This window comes from Triturus cristatus, chromosome 5_1 (genome assembly GCF_964204655.1).
Source record: "Triturus cristatus chromosome 5_1, aTriCri1.1, whole genome shotgun sequence".
In the NCBI taxonomy this organism is placed as follows: domain Eukaryota; kingdom Metazoa; phylum Chordata; class Amphibia; order Caudata; family Salamandridae; genus Triturus; species Triturus cristatus.
This window is the reverse complement of record NC_140587.1, coordinates 774,565,483-774,578,296: the sequence shown is the minus strand read 5'-3', so window position 1 is coordinate 774,578,296 and position 12,814 is coordinate 774,565,483.

Here is a 12,814-nt window from a genome sequence, read left to right as displayed (position 1 = left end):
TTAGTTTTAACCAAACAATCATTATTAGTAAAACACATACACAACAAACATTAATACACTTACACCTAGATGATCCCTGATTCTGATTACCAGTCTCCTGAGTCCTAGCCATTTTAAGCTAAAAACAAAAAAAAACTGAAATCTTAGACTTGATCAAATATATGTATCCAAGCACTTTCAGGCCTTAGGTCTCCTCAGAACTTTATTGCTCTGAAACTCAATCCCCTCAGTTTGTTTTATTTTTTATTTATTTGAGTCTTCTTAGCACAGTTCCAGTTTCAATTTCCATTTCATTTCTGTATTTTCAGAACAATTTTCAATCATCTGCACCCAAGTTTTAACACAGTTCATTTAGGGTGGCTCATTATGGTTTCTGTGATTTGGCTCAATTTCTTCTCCACTGATGTCTTCTTGAGCAACTGTTTCAGCAACCAAGTATGTCCATTCTGGTGCTGAGTATTTCTTGTTCGGAGCTCTTGCTCTTTTTGTTCTTCACACTATATCTTCTTCTGTATCACATTGTTCAGATATTTCAATTATTGTATTTGGAACACTCTCATCCAAAGTGTATTTCAGTCTTTTCACTCCTCTTGGCCATATATCTCCTTTTCTTGCTTTTTTCTTGTGAATTTCTTCTGTTTCGTTTGGTTCAGGACTTGTCTCAATAGTCCTTTTAATTGATTCCTTTTTCTCTTCTTGACTTTTTTCTTCTAGAATCAATTTCTTCACTGTATCGACATTGGCAGTCTCACGAGACCCAGTAGCTGGTGCCCACTTTACTTGATTTTCAGTATGTTCAGATTCTTTTTGATTACCCTTTTTCTCTTTTCTTGATCAACTTCAACTTATTCTTTACTTTCAAGTGGACTTGGGACTCTTCGTGTATGACTAGCATGAATCCAGTTCGGCAAGCCACAACACTTTACTGCTGTTGTTGTCACCAGTATCACTTGATATGGCCTATGCCATCGAGGTTCCAAACACGACTTTCTCAAGTGCTCTTGATAAGAACCCACTCTCCAGGATTCAAGTTGTGTGCTTGTTCTTGCTATGTTGTGGTAGCAACTTCTCCAACCTAATGAGACACAGAACGTACCACATCAGCCAATCCTTTGCAATAACCCAGTATTGTTAGTTGATTCACTGAAACTACTGGTTATCTCATTGCTCTGCCCATGATAATCTCATGCGGAGACAATCCAGTTTTTCTATAAGGAATACTTCTCAGACTCATCAGAACAAATAGTAATGCATCTGGCCATTTCAGTGCGTTGGAAGCACACACCATCGCAGCCTTGATTTAATTGTCCAATTGACCTGCTCAACCACGCCTGATGCTTCTGGTCGATAGGCACAATGCAATTTTTGTTCAATTTGTAATGCTGAACATATCATTTGAATTATGTCATTGTTGAAATGTGTCCCCTTATCAGATTCAAAAGAGACTGGAAATCCAAATCTTGGAATGATCTCTCTAAGAAGCAATTTAGCAACTGTTAGACCATCATTGCGTCTTGTTGGGTAGGCTTCCACCCACAGAGAAAACAAATAGACAATCACCAGTACATATTTTAGTCCATTACATTGTGGTAGTTCTTTGAAATCAGCTTGTAATCATGTAAAAGGACCAGCTGCTTTTCCAATTCATCCCCAACTATCAACTGTCTTTCTCCCTGCATTTTGCTGCTGACAAGTCACACACCTCTGGCAAAGACTTTCTGCAATGACCCTGAATTTAGGGTTGAACCATGATTCCTTAAACATCCGAATCATATCATCTCTACCTAGATGTGTAGGACCGTGATAAACATTGCCATTTGGGACAACAGACTATCGGGCATGATTGGTCTTCCATCAGGATAAATCCACTCTTCATCTTCTTCCCTACGTGAACAACCTGCCTTAATCCAAATTCCTTTTTCTTCTACACTGGCTTTCTCTTGAAGCTGTATAATTTCTTGCCATCTTTCAACAGATGAGAACATCAGATTGCATTCTTTTTCATCCGATTTCTGTATCATTTTATTTATTGAAACCGAATGTATTGCACATAAATGCGCAACTTCATCAGCATACTTCTTTACCACTGTGATATAATCACTGCCAGATCTGTGTGCTGAATGTTTCCCAACCCAGATTTCTTTGGGTAATTGTAGTGCCAACAATAGTGCTTTTACATATTCTCCATTCCGAATTGGTGAACCTAATGAGGTTAAGAAACCACGTTGAGACCACAATTGTCCAAAATCGTGCCAAACCCCGAAACCATATTGACTATCAGTAAATATGGTTACTCTCCAGTTCTTTCCAAAGTAGCATGCTTTTGTTAGTGCTATCAACTTCGAAATGTGTGCAGATTTTACTCCTTTTAAGCATGAAGCTTCAATGACATTAGCTGCTGCACAAACTGCATAGGAAGCTTGCAAGGTACCCATTTCATCTTTCAAGCAAGATCCATCCACAAACATCACACAATTTGATTCAGATAATGGAGTAACTTTTATATCAGGTCTTGGCTTTGTTCACAATTCAGTCACATCCAGATAATCTTGATCTGCTTCATCACCACCATTTCACAATCTGCATTTGGCAACAAGGTAGCTGGATTTAAATTGTCACTGACACATTTTCAGCTCCCAGTATCACTCATTCATATTTTGTCAACTGACTCGTAAGATGCTGTGTTCGAGTTTGTGTCAACAAAATCTCAACAGAACGTGGTACATACACCCTCATGGATGTCCCATCACAATTGCTTCACTTTGTTCCAAACTCACACAAGTAGCAGCAACTGCTTTAAAAACCTGGTAAAGCTGCAGCTACGCAATCAAGTGTGGCTGAAAAATATGCCACAGGACGACGTGCTGTTCCATGCATTTGCATTAGATCTAAAAGTGCACAACCGTCTCTTTCAGAACAGAATAATGCAAAATCCTGGTTGAAATCTGGAATTTCTAATGCTGGTGCACAACAAAGGTTGTCTCGCAACTCAACAAATGCCTTCATACATTCCTCGTTCAATTGAATTGGATCTTACACATCTTTGTGAGTCCATTTCTGTAATGGCTTGGCTGTCATTGAAAATCCATTGATCCACTGTCTGCAGTATCCAACCATACCCCCAAAAACAAATTCTTTCCGCGTCTTGGGTGATTTCATTTGCAAGATCGCATTTATTCGATCCTGTGACACTTTTCTGACTCCTTTTTCAATTTTGTGCCCCAAATAAAGAACGCCTTTTTGGCAAAATTGCAATTTTGCTGGCGACACTTAATGCCCACCTACTGCTAAATGGTTCAATAGTGCAATTGTATCCATCACACAAGCTTCTCTTGTCTTTGATGCAACAAGCAACTCATCAATATACTGTAACAGCACTGAGTTATTGGGCATTATCAGTGACTCTAAGCACCGCTTCAAAATCTGATTGAAGGGCTTTCGGTGCACCCTTGAGGAACTTGGCACCATGCCAAGACACGGTCTCTGAACCGGAACGCAAACAAATACCACAACAAGGTACTACTATCTGATTGATTTTCCTTAAATCCTGGACAATTCTATATTTCAGGCTTGGTTTCTTAATTCCCATAGTAGGCGAATTACAAGGACTGCTTAGTATTTCTTTTAAAATACCTTTGGGGGCGTGGCTAAGATGGCGGCTCGGTTGGACGCTAATCCGTGTCCCTCCGATACCGTCGCAATCATAGCTTTGAATTAGAGCCTTCTTCCCGGGACCTGCGGCTCTACAGCAGGACCTGTCCGTTCCCGAGAGCCGTGCCGTGCCTGCTGAACGATCCCGGGACTCGGAACCTGTGCTGTGCGGCGCCGCGGTGGATCTGTGCCTGGTGGAGCTAGAGGGTGCGGGGCTCTGGCCTGAGGATGTGGCCGCGAGCCGATAGCTGACAGAGGAGATCCGGGAGCTCTGTGAGGTGTCTGCCTGAAGCGTGAGCGCTGCTTGTGCGGTCTGGGCGGCGGCCGCCGCTAGCATAGATATCGAGGGCAGACGCTTGTGGCGGCAGGAAGGAGGCGGCAGTGAGCTCCACCCGGAGCACTGTTGAGGCCTGGCTGAGGCTGCCCAGGAGGTTCCGCCATCTTGCGGTGCGGCAGTGCAGGCGCGGTGCCTGGCGAGTTGAGACCAGGGTGAGGAGAAAGTTCCCTGGCAAGAAGTAGTAAGCGGCGGACTTCACCCCTCGCTCAAGTAAGGCTGTGGAAGTAAGGTGCTGTTGCCCTGAATCTGAGTGCTGGCGACATTGGGACTGGGTGGTGAGCTCTCCTAACTTCGCCATTTTGACTGGAGCTTGCGACGGAGACTGGTGCTTGGACCCTGAGAGGGGTTGTTGGTCTGGGCCCTTCAGAGACTGGTGTGACAGGATCATACGATGCACCCCCTCGGCTGGCTGGCTATATCAACCGTGGGTCTGCCTGTCACTCGCGGCCTTGAGACTGTGATCACGGCTGTTGCAGTGCCCGGGGCCCGGGGGGAATCCACTGTCTGGGCCTGAGCATTACACTTAGCAGGGCAGCCCTAAGACACAGGCTAGACTACCGCAATCTGCAGCTGCTCATAAGGTCGCGTGGAGGCTGTGAGACATACGCTGGAGCGACCCTGTGGCACGGGGGACCATCAGGGTGCCTCTGACGGCTGATGAGCGGGCATGGCGACTGCCATTTTGTGAGGCCGAGTGCAATTTACACGAGTGCCCCCGGGGTGCTTGGGGGGACTCCTGAGGACAGGCTCCAGAGGTGGTGGCACCTGCGAGGGTCCCCTGAAGGGAACGGCTGGAGTACGCTGTTGGAACTTGCCCCTGACACTTACCGGGGCTGCGGGGCCTTGCGCAGCTTTGTATATCCGGTGACTGGTGGAGTGGGCTCGGCTGGGCCTGGCAGTCTTTTCGGGTTCCTCCGCATCTACCGGTGAGAAAGATCAGGGGCCTGAGGATGGAAACGACCCGCCGGCCACCAAAGCATTCATGTTAGAGCTTTTCGGTGCTATCAAGGAGGACATTCAGGAGCTCAGGGGTCAGTTGGCGGCAGATCTCAGAGAAGTACGGAGAGATGTGGATGGTCTGGGGGAGAGGGTGGCCACTCTGGAGGAGCATGACCTCGGACAGTGAGAGGAACTCCACCAGCTACAGCAAGATTTGCTGCACCTCCAGTACCAGCATCTGGACCTGCAAGCCCATGCTGAAGACCTAGAAAATAGGTCTTGACGTAACAACATACGAATCCGAGGTGTGCCGTGGAAGGAAGAAGGGGACGACTTACGAGCGTATGTGGATGCGCTCTCCCAACAGGTGCTAGGTGAACCCCAGCCAGTGGACATTCAGATGGATCGGGTTCACAGGATGGGCATTCCGAGGGGGGCTAGCTCACCACCACCAGACATTCTTGTGTGCATCCATGATTTTCAACTAAAAGAGCGTATCATCCGCAAAGCGCGAGAAATGCAACCCCTGAACTTTCGTGGGTGCACTCCAGCAATCTATCAAGAGCTAGCGGCTTCCACGCTCATCAAGCGGCGAGATTTTCGAGCCTTGACCTCACACCTACGAGAGCGTGGCATCCCCTACTCGTGGGGCCACCCCTTCCGAATTATTTTTAAGCTTAGCGGGAAGCTGCATCAAATCCGCTCACTGGCAGAGTCTTTGAGCTTGCTCGGGCTTGACGCAGACACAGCTAAGGATTCCGCAACCCAACAACAGAAATCGACATCTCACCATGCAACTGAGTGGCAGAAAGTGGGCAGATGCGTAGCGGTCCAGAAACCTGATCTTGCGGAGACGAACAAGGTGAGGGCAGCGGTGATCACTGAACTTGCTCAAGTCACAGAACAGCCAGATGACGCCTGAGGTAGCTCCTGCTAGGCTCTGGTGGGAGCCTTAAGGGAACAGAGAAGTCTTTTGTGAGTTACCCAGAATGGGCCCTGGGAGGGGGTCTAAACGTGGTGTCAGGGGGACACAATGCGCAGACCTGTTGTTCTCCGGCTCCCAAGCCGCTGGCGGATGGGTTTGCGGCTGGACCTTGATTGCCCAACTTGTCCCCCGTGCCATGACCCAGTGGGCTCTCCTTTCTTTGACAGACTTTAGTTGCTGTTTTGGGGCTATTGCTCCATATTGTTGGGTTTGTTTGTTGGGTGGGGTGGGTTGGGGTTTTCTTTTGGGGCTTCTGCACCAGTTGGTTTGTTCATATTGCCTCTGTAACTGTATTCTGTCCCAGCCTTCGCCATGTACTCACACGCTGCAGTTTGCTTTCCCAGCCCACCTCCAGGGCCCCACACTTCTATGATTGGAAGGGACCTTAAAGTAGTGACTCTGAATGTTAAAGGCCTCAATAACCCATGGAAGAGGCTAGCAGTGCTGTCCCTCCTGACAGGCCACGAGGGCGACATCTGTCTCCTGCAGGAGACCCATCTCCTTTCCAGAGATACCATGCGGATGCGCGATTGGCACTTTCCCCAACAATTCTGGTCTGCAGGACCATCTAAGAGAAATGGGGTGGCCATTCTGTTAGGAGCCCGCTTCTCTGGGAAGGTGGTGGCGACAATAGCTGAAATAAAGGGCTGCCTTTTGGCTATCAGGGTTTTCTGGGGTGAAACTCATTTCACTAATACTTCCTTATACGCCCTAATACCCAGCAGGACCCCTTCCTCCTCTCCGCACTTACTGACATTCTTTCTACTCCTGACTCAGCCATTCTGGTCGGAGGGGATTTGAACCTGGTCATGCATGCGGACACAGATAGGTCAGGGCAGCGCACAGGTCAGGCGGGAGGGCTTTCTGCTAAAGGGCGGGAATGGCTAAGAGATAACAGTTTGCATGATGTCTGGCGCGGGCAACATCCCGGGGAGCGGGATTATACCTACTATTCAGTGGCCCACAAGAGATACACAAGATTAGACCACTACTTGGCCTCTAGCGCTCTGCTCCCTCTGTTGCACTTGTCAGTGATAGAAGCCCGCTCTCTTTCAGATCATGCGCCCCTCTCTGTCCACATCTCGGCGCAGCGCCCGCGTAACTCCCCTCCGAGCTGGCATCTGCGCGACTCCCTACTGCATTCTGAGGAGACGGTGCAGCGTATTAGAGCGGCGATTGCAGACTATTTAACGCACAACGAGACTGCCACTACGCCCCTGTCCTCCGTTTGAGAGGTGCTGAAACTAGTTACGCGAGGAGAATTTATTGCTATCTCAGCGGCCCACAATGCGCTCCGCAAAGAGCAACGTGAGAAGCTTGGGAAAGAGGTCATAGAACTTGAAGCGATCCATAAGCACACAGGTGCTCCGAGAATCTGGAAGCAGTTAGAAAATAGGAGGTGCATGTTAAAGCACCTAGACCTAGATAGGGCCGAGTATGCTCTTATCCGCTTGCGTCATATATTCTTTCTCAGCAGTGACAAATGCGGCAAGATGCTAGCTAATCGACTTCGGGCCAAAACTCAAACCTCGCGCATCTTGGCGATTTGTGATCACAAGGGGGGTAGAGCACGCGGCAGATGAAGATATAGTTGATGCCTTTAGCCAGTTTTATAGTACCTTGTATACCGGTCAGGACACGCCCACTCGCGATCCCCAAGCTTACCTAGCCACTTGTGATGTTGCACCTATAACTAGGTTCGCGGCCGAAGGGCTTGAGGCAGAGATCAGAATTGAAGAGGTGATTTTGGCTATTTCTCGATTGAAGGTGGCCAGAATCGCCTGGCCCGACGGCTATCCAGCCTCCTTTTACAAGGCCTTTTGTGTGGAGCTGGCTCCCCTTCTAACTAGGCTGTTTAATTAGTTTTTAGAGACTGGGAGGGTGACTCCCTCCATGTCTGAGGCGGCCATTAGCGTCATCTCGAAGCAGGGCAAAGATGTAAAGGAGTGTGGATCATACAGACCCATCTCCCTCCTTAATATCGATGCGAAGATATTCACAGGGATATTAGATGTCCGCCTTAAGCCCCTTATGGCAGGAATAATTGATCCTGATCAAGCGGGCTTTATCCCCACTCGGCAGGGGGAGATAACACCAAACGGCTCTTTCACCTGTTAGATAGTGCGCGGAGATCCGAACGGAAGGTCTTCCTGCTGACCATTGATGCCAAGAAGGCCTTCGATTGGGTAGACTGGGGCTATCTGTTCGAGACTTTGCGCCACTTTGGCTTTGGGGAAAACTTTATTAAGTGGATTCATTGTATATACTGTGCCCCATCAGCCTTTGTGCGCGTGAACGGTTGCAGATCCTCGCTTTTCCCGATCTCTAGAGGGACGCGACAGGGGTGTCCCTTGTCGCCACTCCTGGTTGCGCTTTACATGGAGCCCTTTACCCAGTGTATCCAGATGGAACAACGCATTGTAGGTAGGAAGTTTGGGGCGGATATCCACAAAATAAGCTTATATGCCGATGACGTGATCTTATCCCTCATGCATCCGCAGACCTCCCTACCGGTGCTGATGGATGAGGCCACGGCTTTTAGGGAAGTGTCGGGGGGTTTAAAGTGAACCTGCACAAATCCGTTATCCTGAATGTAGGTATACCCCCTGAGGAAGTGGTGGCTATGGAACAACAATTCCCATTCCGTTGGATACAGGGTGATATACAGTGCCTGGGTCTACAGCTGGCTCCGACTCTTGCCCGTACAGTGAAGCTCAATTATTCAACACTGTTGGATCAGACCACTACGGCACTGGACGCCTGGTCAAGGCTGCGCCTCGCATGGTTCGGCCGCATAGCGGCAGTGAAAATGTCAGTTCTTTCACGCATTCTCTATGTATTTCAAATGATACCCAGTGCACTCACACAATTGCAAGCCCTCATTAATAAGTTTGTCTGGGGGGGGAAAAGGCCACGCATTTCACTTGCACAGATTACACGCCCGAAAATGCAAGGTGGGTTGGGTTTGCCCCTTATTGATGGCTACTACCAAGCCACACGCCTTCAATATATAGTGGAATGGAATAGGCCGCTATCGGAGAAGCAAAGGGACTTTATGGACCAGTCTGTGGCAGGCAAAAACATCTGGAGAGAACTATGGCCACCCCATAAGCTCCGGGCCTGGGGCTTGTACTCCTCGCCGGTTACGGCGCCCACACTCAAAGTTTGGGACAGGGTGGCAGTAGAGAGGGGCTGGACTTCTTTCCCCTCGCCGATGAACCCCATCGTGGATAAACCGGACTTTCCCCCGGGTCAGGACTCAGCGATATTCCAGCGCTGGCGAGAACAGGGCTGCAAGCGCGTAGGGTCTCTCTTTGATCTAGATTGGCTGATACCATTCCCGCAGCTCCGACAGGATTATGATTTGCCCACTGCGGATTTGTATTCATACCACCAACTAACACACTGGGTCACGGGGCCTACTAACTATGCGCGAATGTCGAGGGTGCTTACGTCATTTGAGAATTGGTTAGTGCGTAAGGAGGACGACCGTCGCCTCATATCTGAGTTGTACAAAAATGCTTTTGACAAGGCCGACTGGACGACGCACAAAAGCGCAGGTTCGGTGGAAAATGGAATTAGGTAGACCGCTCTCCTCCAATGAATGGGAACGTATCCTATATCGCGCTCACCACACTGCGCACAGCGTAGCTGGGGCTGAATCCTCCTTTAAGGTTCTCTCGTATTGGTATTATACACCTGCACGAATACATAGCTGGGATAACAGCAAGACAGATCACTGCTGGCAGGGATGCGGAAGACTGGTACCCTCGTGCACTTACTCTGGCATTGCCCGAAACTACAAAGATAATGGGGTAAGGTCTTAGATAACATAGACGCAGCGTTCGACATTTCCATGCCCCGCGCCATGGAGTATACTCTCCTTGGCCTCTCACATCCTAAGGCCTTCCCACTAACATCCCTCAAGGGTAGACAAATAGCTCTAGCGTTATTGGCGGCCAGGCAGGTCATCCTAGCACAGTGGGTCACAATGGCAGTCCCAGAGCTGCTGTCCTTGTTACACCGTTTATGGAACCTATTAGCTATGGAGCGTTTATCTCTGGGAATGGAGGGAAGGGGGAGAGACTTCGCAACTCTGTGGGGTCCCTTTGTGAGTTTACTGTCACGACATATGAGGGAAGTCACGTGCCCCAAGTATTTGCAGGTCCTACGCCTTCTACCAATGGAGCAATCATCCGCAGACACTCCCCCAGTGGAGTAACGAGGGGGCTCTTTCCACGCTTACAGTGGATGCTTAATATCATCTGGGGAGGCTGTTACCGGTGCAGTGGGTGGGGTGGTGGGTGGGGTATTGGGGGAGGGGTCTGTTTTCTCCTTCGTTCTTGATTGTTTCACCTGTTTGTCAATTTTTTTTTTTCATTTTTTTTTTACTCGTCAGAAAATGGAAGACGCTCCTAGTAGCTTGTTAGCTATCGAGGTACGTGGCCGGCCTCCGGGTTGTGGCTTAAACGCTGTGTAAGTGCTTACAATGCTCGCCCGCTGGCCTCTGGATGTAGGCAGAAAGCTGTGTTTCACAAATGTTTCTTCCTTTCAATAAACAGATTGATTCCTAAAATACCTTGTTCAATCATCATTTCAATCACAGGCGTTACTCCTGCAATTGTTTCAGGACTCATTTTGTAAGGTGGGGTTTTTGGAAATTCTGCACCTTGTTTTACTGAAATTTGAATAGGATCAACTCCTTTCATCAATCCAATGTCTTTCCCTGAAAAATCCAACACATCAGTCAACATAGTTTCTCTCAATTCAACAAGCAAATCCTTCGCTGTAAATAAAGGATACAAATCATTCACCTCTGTCCCTTGCCTTGCCATTTTGAATACAACACCGTCTTCGTCCTTTGTATGGAATGCTATTCCATCAGGTGTACAGTAGATGGTGCAATTCATCTTGCACAACAAGTCTCTACCCAAAAGGTTAACTGGACTTGTATCACACACCACAAAATGATGCAAATCTCTGAAATCACCATTTTGTACTTTCATTGGTTTTGTAACTGAAGTTTTAACCAATTGATTTGAAACGCTTACAACTTGGATATTATCTCCCGAAAGGGGTAGGTTAGGAATGTGCTCAGCTCTCACAGGAGAACGGGTAGCGCCAGTGTCTACAAGGAATTTAATCACTTTACCTTCTACTTCTCCATCCACAAAAGGACCACACTGATCTACCTCTAGAGATGCGCCAAGCACCCACTCCTCCTTCCCCCTCAGGCACCGTCTTTGAGATGTATCTGAATCACTCCCTTGGGACTGTAACCAATATTGTGAAGCCACTTGTACATTTTGTTTTACTCATTCATCCGTGTGAAAACTCATATTCATACTGTATCTCTGTACTTGACCACTCATATTCTGATGTGGCATAGGAGCTTGAGGTATTTGTGAAACTTATCCTCTCCCATCTGGTAGTTGTAAATTCTGATTGTGCATCTGATTTAACTGATTCATATCATTAACACCTGTACCACCACCTGTATTTCTCAACAAACTCCTACACTGTCTCTTTTATTTCTTGTGTAGTTCTGTCTATTTTAACCAAATCTGTCTCTTATGACGAAAGTTTTCCTTTCAAGTAGGTTATGACCTGATTATATTTTTTCATCCCTTCATCCAGTTGTTGCATCTCTTGGATATTCTTCTTTCGGCCAATCTACTGCAATTTTACACTCAATACACAAATCAGCTGGAACCACAATATCAAACAAACCATCTAAGTCTTTCCACAAGACCTTTGAAACTTTCACAAACCTCTCTACTTGTTTGTACCATTCCACTGGTTTTTCCCTCAATCTGGGAAATTCATTTGTAAAAGACAATATATCCTGTCTTGACCATGGGACATGAACATACCCACCTCATGGTACTTCTCTAATGGTATATATCATTTCAGTCGCTTCTGTACCTGTTTCTCTCACTAGAAACATTGATAAACCCCCTGTAATCACAACTGTTTCTTTCTTCTTTTTCGCCCATCTTCCTTTCCAACGATCCAACTCACCCCATCGTCTCAATGTGTTAATTAACTCCTTAATTTGCAATCACTTCCCGGAAGCATTCAAGCTATCCAGATCTTTGTCACTTAAATCCAATCTATATGTTTTTTGTAAGGCCTTTGACTTCTCTATATCCAGTCCATATGTCTGTGCAACTTCAGCAAATTTCTCATGAAGATTTCTCGCTCTCACTGTGATATTTTTACACAAGAATAACAACTCTTCTTCCTGATACCTACTCAATCTCTCTGGACTAATCGTACCCAATATCATTTCTTCCAAATCCATCTACCTACATCCGTGCTCACTTTATTAGATGTCATTCCTCTAATCCACTCATCCAATTCCTCTGGTGAAGGTCCTAAGGACCCTCCTGATGTAGGTGTCACTCCCTTCGTATTCTGTAATAATCTCCTTGGATCAATCTGTGCACCACATTTTGGAGTTTCCACTGACCTTTCTGAAATATCAATTAATGATTCTGATTCACTTGCACCATTTCTAGTTCTATCTTTCGCTACAGGAATAAAAGTCTTATCTAGAACTGTTAAAGCATGTACCTGTGAAACACTTTGTTCATTATTATAAAATGGAACAATAGGACCTATAGTCACAGGAAGTGACAAAGCATCTGCATTCAAACTCAACTGATTTATTCTTTCGGTCAAATCTCCTTTCGTCTGACTTAGTATACTTTGTACTTTTCCTTTGGGAATCTTCTATCTGAATCAATGGAGCACTCGGTGAAGATCTCTCTTGTTCATCCTGATACGGTGGAGGTCTATTCATTAATAACTCATCCAACAACTCATCATCTACCTCATTTGGATCTGATTCTGTTTCTGGAAGGTTTTTCTACTTTTCTTTACATTTTCCTCCTTCATTA